The sequence below is a fragment of the Bos grunniens genome, chromosome 7 (assembly GCF_055505025.1).
Source record: "Bos grunniens cultivar Pamir isolate PY7600 chromosome 7, Bosgru_T2T1.0, whole genome shotgun sequence".
Classification (NCBI taxonomy): Eukaryota; Metazoa; Chordata; class Mammalia; order Artiodactyla; family Bovidae; genus Bos; species Bos grunniens.
Window position 1 is genome coordinate 86,371,061 of NC_141171.1, and position 12,162 is coordinate 86,383,222.

At 37.2% G+C, this 12,162-nt stretch overlaps 1 long non-coding RNA gene across 1 annotated transcript in view; it reads left to right on the forward strand.

Moving 5' to 3' along the window:
* Nucleotides 1-748: 748 nt before the first annotated feature.
* The window catches only part of LOC147369923 (uncharacterized), a 152,033-nt gene continuing 140,619 nt past the window's right edge, over nt 749-12,162 (forward strand). The window contains exons 1-3 of the long non-coding RNA XR_015168111.1: nt 749-1,231; nt 6,511-6,671; nt 11,166-11,261. This is a non-coding gene — a long non-coding RNA (uncharacterized LOC147369923). The remainder of the gene's footprint in view (nt 1,232-6,510; nt 6,672-11,165; nt 11,262-12,162) is intronic.

Below are 12,162 nucleotides of genomic sequence, written 5' to 3' on the forward strand. Positions count from 1 at the left end.
GTATCCTTTTTATTCTTGCATATTTTGATTCCCAAATGAATTTTAGAACCAGTTTCTCATATACCCAAACATTCTATTGGAATTTTATTGGTACAGTATTAAATTCTAGATAATAATTCATTTTTTCTGGATTTTTAACAACTCAAAGAATAGTCTGGAGTATTAAGATATGTACCTACCACAATGCACACATGAGAAAGATTCACACAGGCATATATGGAATTCTCCCTCCTCTCTTTCCTAATTTCCTGTTTGGAAACTGAGTTCTTGTGTCCTGGTTCTGGAGAAATGTAGAGAGAAATACATTTTCTCTGTGAGGTATAAAGAATCTGCCTGCGATGCAGGAGACCCTGGTTCAATCCCTGGGTTGGGAAGTTTCCCTGGAGAAGGAAACGGCAACCCACTCCAGTATTCTTGCCTGGAGAATGCCATGGACAGAGGAGATTGGCAGCTTGCAGTCCATAGGGTTGCAAAGACTCAGGCAGGAGTGAGCAATTTTCAATTTCACTTTCATGAGCTGTGAAGAGAAACACATGTCCTTTGAAAGGCTGCGTGGTACTGCCAATATAAGAACCACTGGGAGAACTTTCACTAATCAGCTATCTTTTGAAAAGACTCAGCCTTACTCCTGCATATACAAGGCAGAACATTTGTATATATTGAGACGTGTCTATTCAGGTTCTTTGTCTATTAATCAAATTAATTATTTTCTTGCTACTGAATTATTTGAGTTTCTTACATATTTTAGATATGTTGACAAAGGTCTGTATAGTCAAAGCTATGGTTTTCCTAGTAGTCATGTACAGATGTGAGAGATGGGCCATAAAGAAGGCTGAGCACTGAAGAACTGGTTTTTTTGAACTGTGGTGCTGGAGAAAACTCTTGAGAGGCCCTTGGACAGCAAGGAGATCAAACAAGTCAATCCTAAAGGAAATCAACCTTGAATATTCACTGGAAGGACTGCTACTAAAGCTGAGGCTCTAATACTTTGGCCACCTGATATGAAGAGCCAGCTCATTGGAAAAGACCCTGATGCTGGGAAAGATTGAAGGCAGGAGGAGACGGTGGCGATAGAGGATGAGGTGGTTAAATCTCATCACCAACTCAATGGACATGAGTTCGAACAAACTCCAGGACATAGTGAAGGACAAGAGGCCTGGTGTGCTGCAGTCCATGGGATCGCAAAGAGTCAGACACGACTTAGCAAATAGCCAACAACAGATAAATGTTTGTGAGTATTTTCTTCCACCCCATAGGCTATCTCCTAACTCTGTTAATTGCTTTGTTTGCTGTGCAGGACATTCTTACCTTGATATAATCCCATTTCTCCATTTTTGCTTTTATTTCCTGTGTTTTGGAGTATATATCCAAAAATTCATTACCCAGATGAATTTCAAGAAACTTTTACCTTGTGTTTCCTTATGGTAAAACTAGTTTTAAATTTTCACGTCTTTCATTTCAATCTTCATCCATTTTGATTTGACTATTATATATGATATGAGATAGTTGGTCCAATTTTATTTTTCTGCATGTGGATATCCAGTTTTCTCAATACCATTTGTTAAAGAGGACTATCCTTTCCCCACTGTATGTTCTTGACATCTTTGTCAAAGATCAATTGACCATGAATGTTTGGATTTATTTCTAGGTTCTCTATTCTGTTCCATGGATCTGTGTGTCTATTTTTATTTTACTTTATTCCTGAAGCTATTGTAAATGGAATCATTTCCTTAATTTGTTTTTCAGATAGTTCATTGTTGGTGTAGAGAAATATTGTTGATTTCTGAATGTTGTATCCTGCAAATTTACAAAATTCATTTATTAGTTCTAACACGTATTTTTGGTGGAGTCTATAGGGTTTTCAATGTATAAGACCATGACATCTGCAAACAGATAATTTTACTTCATCTTTTCTGATTTAGATGCCTTTTATTTCTTTTTCCTCTTATACCTTTGGCTAGGAATTCCAGGGGTATTTTCAGTAGAAGTAGGAATGGTCAGCATCCTTTCCTCATCTTGGGTAGCTTTCGGCTTTCTATCATTGAGTATCATATTAGCTGTGAGCATGTCATATATGGTCTTTCTTATGTCCAGGTATGGTTTTTCTCTACCCACATTGTTGAGAGTGTTTATAATGAGAGGATGTTGAATTTTTTCAGATGCTTATTTTTGTACTTATTGAGATGACCATCTGATTTTTATCTCTCCTTCTGTTAATGTGGTGTATCATACTGATTGACTTGTGAATGTTAAACCATCCTTTCATCCCAAAGATAAATACCACTTGATTATGGTATATGGTCCTCCCAGTGTATTGTTGAACTCAATTTGCTAATTTTTTTGTTGGAGGTTTTGTACCTAATTTCATCAAGAATATTAGTCTGAAGTTTTCTTGTATGGTCTTTTTCTCACTTTGATATAAGGTAATGCTGGCCTTTTGAAGTGTTTATTCATCTTCAATTTTTTGAAAGAGTTTGAGAGGGATTGGTGTTAATTCTTCTTCAAATATTTGGTAGAATTCACCCATGGAACCATCAACTCCTGGGCTTTTCTTTGTTGGGAGTCTTTTGATTGATGATTTAATCTCCTTATTATGTTTCTTCATGATTCAGACATAAATGGCACATGAAAAAAGAAGGTCAATGTTATTAATCAACAGGAAAATGTAAATCAAAACCACAGTGAGATCTTACACCTGTTGGAAAAGTCATTATTAAAAAGATAAAAGATAATTATTGATAAGAATATGAACAAAATGAAGCATTTGTACACTGTTGGTGGGAATATAAAATGGTGAAAGTGCTATGGAAAACTGTATGCAGAGTCCTCAAAAACAAAAAAATAGAGCTACCATATTACCCACCAATCCCACTATCCCACTTCTGGGTATATATACAAAGGAAATGATATTAGTGTCTCAAAGAGATAACCATACTCCCATGCTCATTGCTGCATTATTCACATTAGCCAAGATACAGAATCAACCTAAGCGTCCATTGGAGATAATGAAAATGTGATGTAGACACAGACATAGATATAGGTGAGCATTTCAGCTTTAAGAAGGAAGGAGATCCTGTTATTTGCAACATCACAGATGGGCCTGCAGGAGCAGTATGCCAAGTGAAATAAGCCAGACAGAGCAAGACAAATGCTATATGATCTCACTTCTGTGTAGGATCTAGAAAAGTCAAATACCCGTTGCAGAGAATAAAATGGTAGTTGCTAAGAGCTAATAGGGATGTGGTGAGGTGAGCAGCAGGGATGTGAAGATGCTGGTCAAAGGGCACAAGGTTTCATTTATGCAGGATGAATAAGTTCTGGAGATCTAATATACAGCACTGTGATTATAGTTAATAACATTGTATTATATATTTAAAATTTTATAAGAGAGTAAGTGTTTAATGTTTTCAGTAAACATAAAAATTAGCTATGTGAGGTGATTAATCTGTCAACTAACTTTACAAATGAAAAAAAAATAAATATGCAATTTCTTTGGAAAACATTCTAGGAAAGTTTTAAATGATGCTTTAAAATTATTTTCTTCAAGGTTATGACTTATTCTATAATTTTCTGTATTTTCTTAAAGCTCTATGACGAACATATGTTAGCCTTATAATTACTACACTGCAAAAAATATTACCTACATCAAAAAAAAATCCCTGTTGTTATTGATTTCTTTGCACACACTTCCATCAATTAAAAAGCATTAATGGGAAAAAAATATCCCAGAAGAAAAAGAAAGAAAGAAAACAGGCCAGAGCAGGGATGAGGCTAAGGAAGGAGATGAAGAAGGTGGGAAAGGTTTATGTGTGGGTCTGAAAGTTCAGGAGGACATTGGACCCGCATCTCAATCCTCAAAGAGCTTCAAATTTATGTTTTTTATGTTATCTCTAAATGCAGTTTTCATACAGACATTACATATTTAAATTAAAATATTATTTTGATATATAAAAATATTTAAAATATGCCACAGTTTTTCATGCAATTTTTATATTTCTTGGCCTCTTCCTCCTCTTTCTTTCTCTTCTCCTTTTCTCCCTTTCTCTTTTTTCTCGAAATATGGATGTGCACAGAGCCTGTTCTGAACCTTAACAGACTCCATCTATATTTGTACTATAACACACTACTGCACTTGAGTGATTTTTTTCACATTTTGTATTTGGTGAAAGAAAAATAAAATCAGAATGCTGAAGAAACATCTCATTTTTCTTAAGGTCTTTTCCAAAAGCCCTGCAAAACAAACTATTACAGAATAGGACTAGAAGTGGAAAAAATTAAATAAATAGAAACTAACAACAAGGAACCACAAATAGTAATGGATGATGTGGAGTTTAAATTGAGTAGGAGAAAATGGCTGATTTTGTATGTTTTTGTTAAATCGAAAAAAAAGGAAGGTTGAAATATAACAAGAACATTTTGATATGCCACTACACGTCTTACCCATTTAAAATATAAATTTGTGCTTATTTAATATGATATGTCTTTGCTTTTCATATGGTCAGATATTGAAAAGAAAAGCTGGGTCTGAAATTGCTAGAAGAAAATGATAGCAGCTGTAGTGGGAGAAAGGCCTAAATTTCTGAATAAAAAGAAAGTTCCCACTATACTATAGCATTTGACTAGGGCAACATAGCTTTCTTCAGGGTTTTTGAACTGATCTTTTCAAAACAGTTTCTTCAGTTTTAGTTTAGAATTAGCAAGTCTCCAACTATCCATATCTCTTTCTGTGTGATGAAATATGTCAGAAAGCCAAATTGTTTACTTTAGATTTAAAAAAATGGCTATTAAAATTTTCTTCTGTCATTGATATACTCTAGAGAAAAATCTCATTGGCTTAGAATCAAATTAATTTAATTTGCCTTCTCTTACTTAGATAATTCAGGGTATGTAAGAATAATAAGAAATTGCTTGTAGGGCTTAAGAAAAGGAGGATGATACATGATTCTTCAAACTGATTATTTTTACCCCCTTTGTATGAGTGCATGCATGCTCAGTCATTTTTTTAATATAAATTTATTTATTTTAATTGGAGGCTAATTACTTTACAATATTGTATTGGTTTTGCCATACATCAACATGAATCCAACACTGGTATACACATATTCCCCATCCTGAAACCCCCTCCCACCTCCCTCCCCATACCATCCCTCTGGGTCATCCCAGTGCACCAGCCCCAAGCATCCTATATCCTGCATCAAACCTGGACTGATGATTAGTTTCGTATATGATATTATACATGTTTCAATGCCATTCTCCCAAATCATCCCATCCTCTCCCTCTCCCACAGAGTCCAAAAGATTGTTCTATACATCTGTGTCTCTTTTGCTGTCTCGCATACAGGGTTATTGTTACCATCTTTCTAAATTCCATATATATGTGTTAGTATACTGTATTGGTGTTTTTCTTTCTGGCTTACTTCACTCTGTATAATAGGCTCCAGTTTCATCCACCTCATTAGAACTGATTCAAATGTATTCTTTTTAATGGCTGAGTAATACTCCATTGTGTATATATACCACAGCTTTCTTATCCATTCATCTGCTGATGGGCATCTAGGTTGCTTCCATGTCCTGGCTATTATAAACAGTGCTGCGATGAACATTGGGGTACACATGTCTCTTTCAACTCTGGTTTCCTCGGTGTATATGTCCAGCAGTGGGATTGCTGGGTCATAAGGCAGTTCTATTTCCAGTTTTTTAAGGAATCTCCATACTGTTCTCCATAGTGGCTGTACTAGTTTGCATTCCCACCAACAGTGTAAGAGGGTTCCCTTTTCTCCACACCCTCTCCAGCATTTATTGCTTGTAGACTTTTGGATAGCAGCCATTCTGACTGGTCAGTCATTTTTAACTCTGTAACCCCAAGGACTGTAGCCTTCCAGGCTCCTCTGTCCATGAGATTTTCCTGGTAAGAATACTGGAGTGAGTTGCCATTTCCACCTCCAGGGGATCTTCATGACCTAGGATCAAGCCTGCTTTTCCTGTGTCCCCTGAATTGGCAGGTGATTCTTTACTATTAAGCTAACTGGGAAGCCCATTTTCTTTGAATACATGGAAGCAAAGAGCTTATCAACAGCCGTTTTCAAAAACTGGAGTGAACTGCTTAATAAGATTTTGTGTACTAACCCTTAGCTTTAATTTGTTTTCTTCTCTGGTTTCTTCTTATTCCAGTTTCCTCACTTATTTTATTATATTGTGGCTATCTCCTTGAAGTGAATTCCTTAAAAGATTAATGTTGAAATGTATTGTGATGAGCATTTCTTAATTGTTTAAAAGCAAGGCTATATTATAGAATTAACATACAAACCATATATTAATATCTGACTGGAACCTTGAGAGGGTATATACAATCAAAAGTAAATTTTTTTATACAATAATTATATACTGATCCAAAAGTTTCAGCCATAAAGTAAGATGGAAGGTGGAAAGAAAAAGATACCTTCTCAGTAAGATCCCAAATCCTACTCCCAGGAAGTAATAACTGTTCACAGTTTTTAATTTATCCTTCTAGAATTCATCATGAGAAACACTAGGCTGGATGAAGCACAAGCTGGAATCAAGATTGCTGGGAGAAATATCAATAACCTCAGATATGCAGATGACACCACCCTTATGGCAGAAAGCAAAGAACTAAAGAGCCTCTTGATGAAAGTGAAAGAGGAGAGTGAAAAAGTAGGCTTAAAACTCAACATTCAGAAAACTAAGATCATGGCATCTGGTCCCATCACTTCATGGCAAATAGATAGGGAAACAATGGAAACAGTGACAGCCTATTTTTTTGGGCTACAATATCACTGCAGATGGTGACTGCAGCCATGAAATTAAAAGACGCATGATCCTTGGAGGAAAGTTATAACCAACCTAGACAGCATATTAAAAAGCATAGACATTACTTTACCAAAAAAGGTGCGTCTAGTCAAGGCTATGGTTTTTCCAGTAGTCATGTATGGATGTGAGAGTTGGACTATAAAGGAAACTGAGCACTAAAGAATTGATGCTTTTGAACTGTGGTGTTGGAAAACATTCTTGAGAGTCCCTTGGACTGCGAGGAGATCCAACCAGTCCATCCTAAAGGAGATCAGTCCTGAATATTTATTGGAAGGACTGATGCTGAAGCTGAAACTCCAGTACTTTGGCCACCTGATGCAAAGAGCTGACTCATTTGAAAAAAACCCTGATGCTGGGAAAGATTGAAGGTGGGAGGAGAAGGGGACAACAGAGGATGAGATGGTTGGATGGCATCACCGATTCAATGGACATGAATTTGAGTAAACTCTGGGAGTTGGTGGTGGACAGGGAGCCTAGCGTGCTGCAGTCCATGGGGTCGCAAAGAGTCGGACAAAAATGAGTGACTGAACTGAACTGAGAATTCATCTATGCATTTCAAAATAAATGTATGCATATAAACATTTTATAACATAAGTGGGGTCATTCCATACCTACTGAACTGAAATTTGTTCATATCTGTACTCTGTACCCCTACATCTTCTGAGACAGTTACTTAATCTCTTTTGATAGATACTATATTGGATTTAATGGAGTAGGAAATGGCAACCCACTCCAGTACTCATGCCTGGAAAATCCCATGGATGGAAGAGCTTGGTAGGCTACAGTCCATGGGGTTGCAAAGCGTTGGACATGACTGAGCAACTTCACTTTCACTTTTCACTCTCATGCATTGGAGAAGGAGATGACAAGCCACTCTAGTATTCTTGCCTGGAGAATCCCAGGGACAGAGGAGCCTGGTGGGCTGCTGTCTATGGAGTTGCACAGAGTCGGACACAATTGAAGTGACTTAGCAGCAACAGCAGCAGCATTCATAGATTATAGGGTTTTATTTTTCAAAATATTGCAATAGTGAGTTTCTTTGTATATAATTTGCTCTTCCAATTCTACTTTGAAATTTATAGTGAAATTCTATGTTACATGAAATAAAATAAAAGGAGGCTTTAACCTGGAAAAAGCAAATGGTAAACTTATAAAAAGAGAAAAAGCTCAGTTTTTTTCTCTTTTAGTCTCATATCAACAATTATTTCATACTAGAAAAGGTTAGAATAAAGAAAATAACACTTTAAAAAGGAATGAAATAAAACTTTCTTCTCACTTTTATTGCTTCTGGTTCTATTTAGTGAATCAGTGACATTTTTGGCAAGTGTCAAAAAGTGGATATGAAGTACAGTGTTGAAAGCTTTGGTCAGAATTCAGGATTTTCAGAGTCTTGGTCCTTATTCCTCAGACTATTAAGACTGAAATTGCTTGTTACACTCTAGCTTGATAATAAATTGAGGTCAGTCTTGATTTCAAATTTCTCTATAGACTTAATAAGTATATAAATTTGAAAACCAGAATGTAATCCTTCCAATAATAATTTAGTTAAGCCTTCCTAAGTGATTGGCAGGAATGTATATTACTAATAGTTCTCTCAAGTTAATCCCCAAGAACTCCAGGGGTGCCTGCTCAACCCAAACAAGATGACTTTAAGCCTAAAGGTTTCTGTTGGTATAATGCTGGTGTCTTTCAACTGGAGTCCTTTGAAGGGTTCACAGGCATGCCAATCAGTTGTCTGACCGCCCAGTTTTTCCTAAAACTGATCTACCTGGAATGAACTTCTCAGGTTCTGTTACTTACCAACTCCTTCCCTATCTCCCCTTTCTCATTCCCTGCCTCCAGCTTGTACTTTACTAAAGAAAGATTTTTACCTGTCATCCATGCTAAATGGTACTATAGTGCACTACCCCAAACTATTAAAAAAAAAACAAAAAAACAAAAAACCTGAAGTAGAAAAAAAAAACCTCCAAAGTGAAATACAAGATTTTGGTATTTTTGCTGGCCAAATGATTTCCAATTATTTGAATAAAACTGAAGGTGGCCTAATAGAATTTTCAACTTAGAGTTATTAAAAATAATTCCTGATGAGAGTTCAGAATGTGATAAATACATACATATACAATGGTTTAGTTTTGATAACATGAAAACAAAAAAAAAAACAGTAAGAGAAGTGGATAGTAACACTCATCAAAGGGAACAATGTAACATTTCTGACTGTTAAAAGTTTGCATGTGTTATGAACCCTCATGGGTCAAATGAAGGAACAGAATTAGTTGTAAGATTCCATGTTCTGTGTCCTAAAATCACAGAGCTTATTTCCCCCAATCCATAGAGCAGAGACACTTTGACCACATCATCCTTCAAATAATCAGTTGAGTAACTGTTTTAAACATAGAAATAAGGCCAATTAGACATGATTTGACAGTCTATAATAGAAACTGTCATTTACTGAAAGCCTACTGTCAGGTACTGTATTTGATTCTATTATGTTTACATTTAATCACTAAACTGCATATATTACTTTGAACAATTTTTAAAGATGATTTGTTGTATCACCAACTTGTATTTTGCTCCCATGTATTTCTTCCCTTTAACAAGGCTTCAGCCAGGCTTTTCTTGCCTTGCTTCAGGGGTATTAATATTGCAGGTTTAAAGCAGATGTTGCTAAATCACAACCTCCTCTCTCCACGTCTCGTTTCTGAAAGCAGAAATCCATTTAATGGATTAAGCTAGTTCCTTCTAGAGTAGAATAGGAGAGAGACCCCATGTGGTGGGAGGTATGGAGTAAGTAGCATTGGATAGAACTATTGTTGCTGTTTAGTTGCTTAGTCATGTCCAGCTGTTTTGAGACCCCATGGACTATAGCCCTCCAGGTTCCCCTGTCCATGGGATTTTCCAAGCAAGAATACTGGAGTGGGTTGCCTGGGAATCTTCCTGACCCAGGAATCAAACCTGCATCTCCTGCATTGGCAGGCAGATTCTTTACCCCTGAGCCACCAGGGAAGGCCAGATAGAACCATAGTATTAAAGTATTCCTTAAGACTATGATAGAAGGTGTATAACCACAATGGTGGAAATTATGTTCCTGTGTAGTAACCTAAGGCAGGAACAGGACTTCCAAAGGGGTGGCTGCAAGGTGCAAAGTCCATTTTCTAATGGATCACAAAGGATTGGGTAATTTATTTCTTAGCTGTGACCATGATATAATGAAGAGCAGAGGATCTTTCTTTACTTTCAAGGCAGAATGAAAGCTCTTTGGATACTTGTGCAACATTATTTTTTAAGGACTGATTTTATTTATTTTTTGCTAGCACAGCAAGGCATGCAGGATCTTAATTCCCTGACCAGAGATTGAACTCTTGCCCTCTGCAGTGGAAGCATGGCGTCCTGGACGCCATGGACGTCCTGGACGTCACTGGACTGCTAGGGAATTCCCAATACTTGTGCGACCTTAAGGAGATAAATGTTGTCATTCTCAAAACAATCCCACCAAAAACAGAATTAGTATTAAATTACTCACCAGCTTACGCACTGGTGGCTCAGCATTAAATTTCAATTGACTCAGAAAAACAATGTTATGACATCTCCTTGTTAAAACAACAAAAAAAAGATAGCTATATATATATATAGTAATTGTATTATAACGCACCTATTGTTGTTGTTTAGTCACTTTGTTGTGAGCGACTCTTTTGAGACTCCATAGACTGTAGCTCTATGCTCTCAAGACTCTAGGCTCTTCTGTCCATGTGATTTCCCAGGAAAGAATATTGGAATGGGTTGTCATTTCCTTCTCCAGGAGATCTCCCCATCCAGGGACTGAATCCACCTCTCTTGCATTGCAGGCAGGTCTTAAGTTGAGCCATGCTGCTGCTGCTGCTGCTAAGTCGCTTCAGTCGTGTCCGACTCTGTGCGACCCCATAGACGGCAGCCCACCAGACTCCCCCATCCCTGGGATTCTCCAGGCAAGAACACTGGAGTGGGTTGCCATTTCCTTCTCCAATGCATGAAAGTGAAAAGTGAAAGTGAAGTCGCTCAGTCATGTCTGACTCTTAGCACCATGGGGGAAGCCCATAACCCACCTAACAGATAGCTATTAAAATTTCCATTGTACACAATAAGATGACTACGGTAGCCACTGGTACTTTGGAGTAGATTTTCTGGTCTTCCTCCTGGATACCAGGCAAGTTCACATTTCCTCTTCACTCTTTGAAGGCAGGTGTAGCCATGTGACTTGTTAGGGCAATGGCAGGAACCGGGAGGCTATCCACCCCAGGTGGTAGCTGTTAAAAATGGATTTGCCAGTCCAACACAGGTTTCTCTCTTTCTCTCTGCCTCTAGGAGCAGTGTTTCAAATGGTGGCTTGAGTTCTGGAGTGAGGATGCCATGGAGCAGCGTCCACAGCCCACCACAAGGATGCGACCTGTGAGCAAAAAAGTAAGTGATTTTGCAAAAACCACTACAATATTTCAAAATAATTAGCCTCCAATTTAAATAAATAAATACTTTTTTAAGTGATTATGATTTAATGCTGAGCTTCAGAAACAGTTCTCTGCATTCAAGGGAGCTCTTGACTCATAGACTGCTTAACCATTGTTCAAAATCTTGACTAGAAGCTTACATTGAGTTTTTAATTTTTTGAATCTGTTTCCTCTGCCCCTCACCCACACATCCACTGTAAGAAACAGGGATTGAATTTACCCATTTCTAGACTTCTGGGGCCACCTTCTTCTCTGTGATTTCTTAGAGTTTAACAACAATACTTTCTTGATCACATCTGCAAGTTATTTAAATATCCTGGGATATAATTTATCTGGGCCTGAAGGCTTGAATTAATTTAAAGCTGTAAAGCACTCCCTGATTATCTCTGCACCTATCTTGCGCTTCAATTCCCTCCTAATGATGTTTGTTCTAGATTTGCCAGCTTGAAAATTATTTTCTTTGATGGAAAAAAGCAAAACAGAATACGAATAAATCTATTCTCTCTGCTTTGTTCCTTAACACTATATTTTTTTGTCATAAATTGCAAACTTTTCCCCAGAGGTGTGGATTGTTTTAAGCAAGTGAGTCTTTCTGCAACATAGCCCAGAAAGACTACTTATCAGGGGTCCAGGCCAGTTAATAACCAGTGAAGCTGAAACTAAAAATTTATACATAAGTGTTCAAATTGCCGATGTGAGCTTGATGAAATTAATCAATATTTGGGAAAAGTCAGTGGCGAAGCTGCTGAGATTTTTGGTTCTATGGAACACTCCAGCTGAATGCAGTTTTTTAATCTGGGGCAGCCTAAGGTAGAGCTTCCATGTATTAGCAAATATATAGTTACAAGTTTACTTAA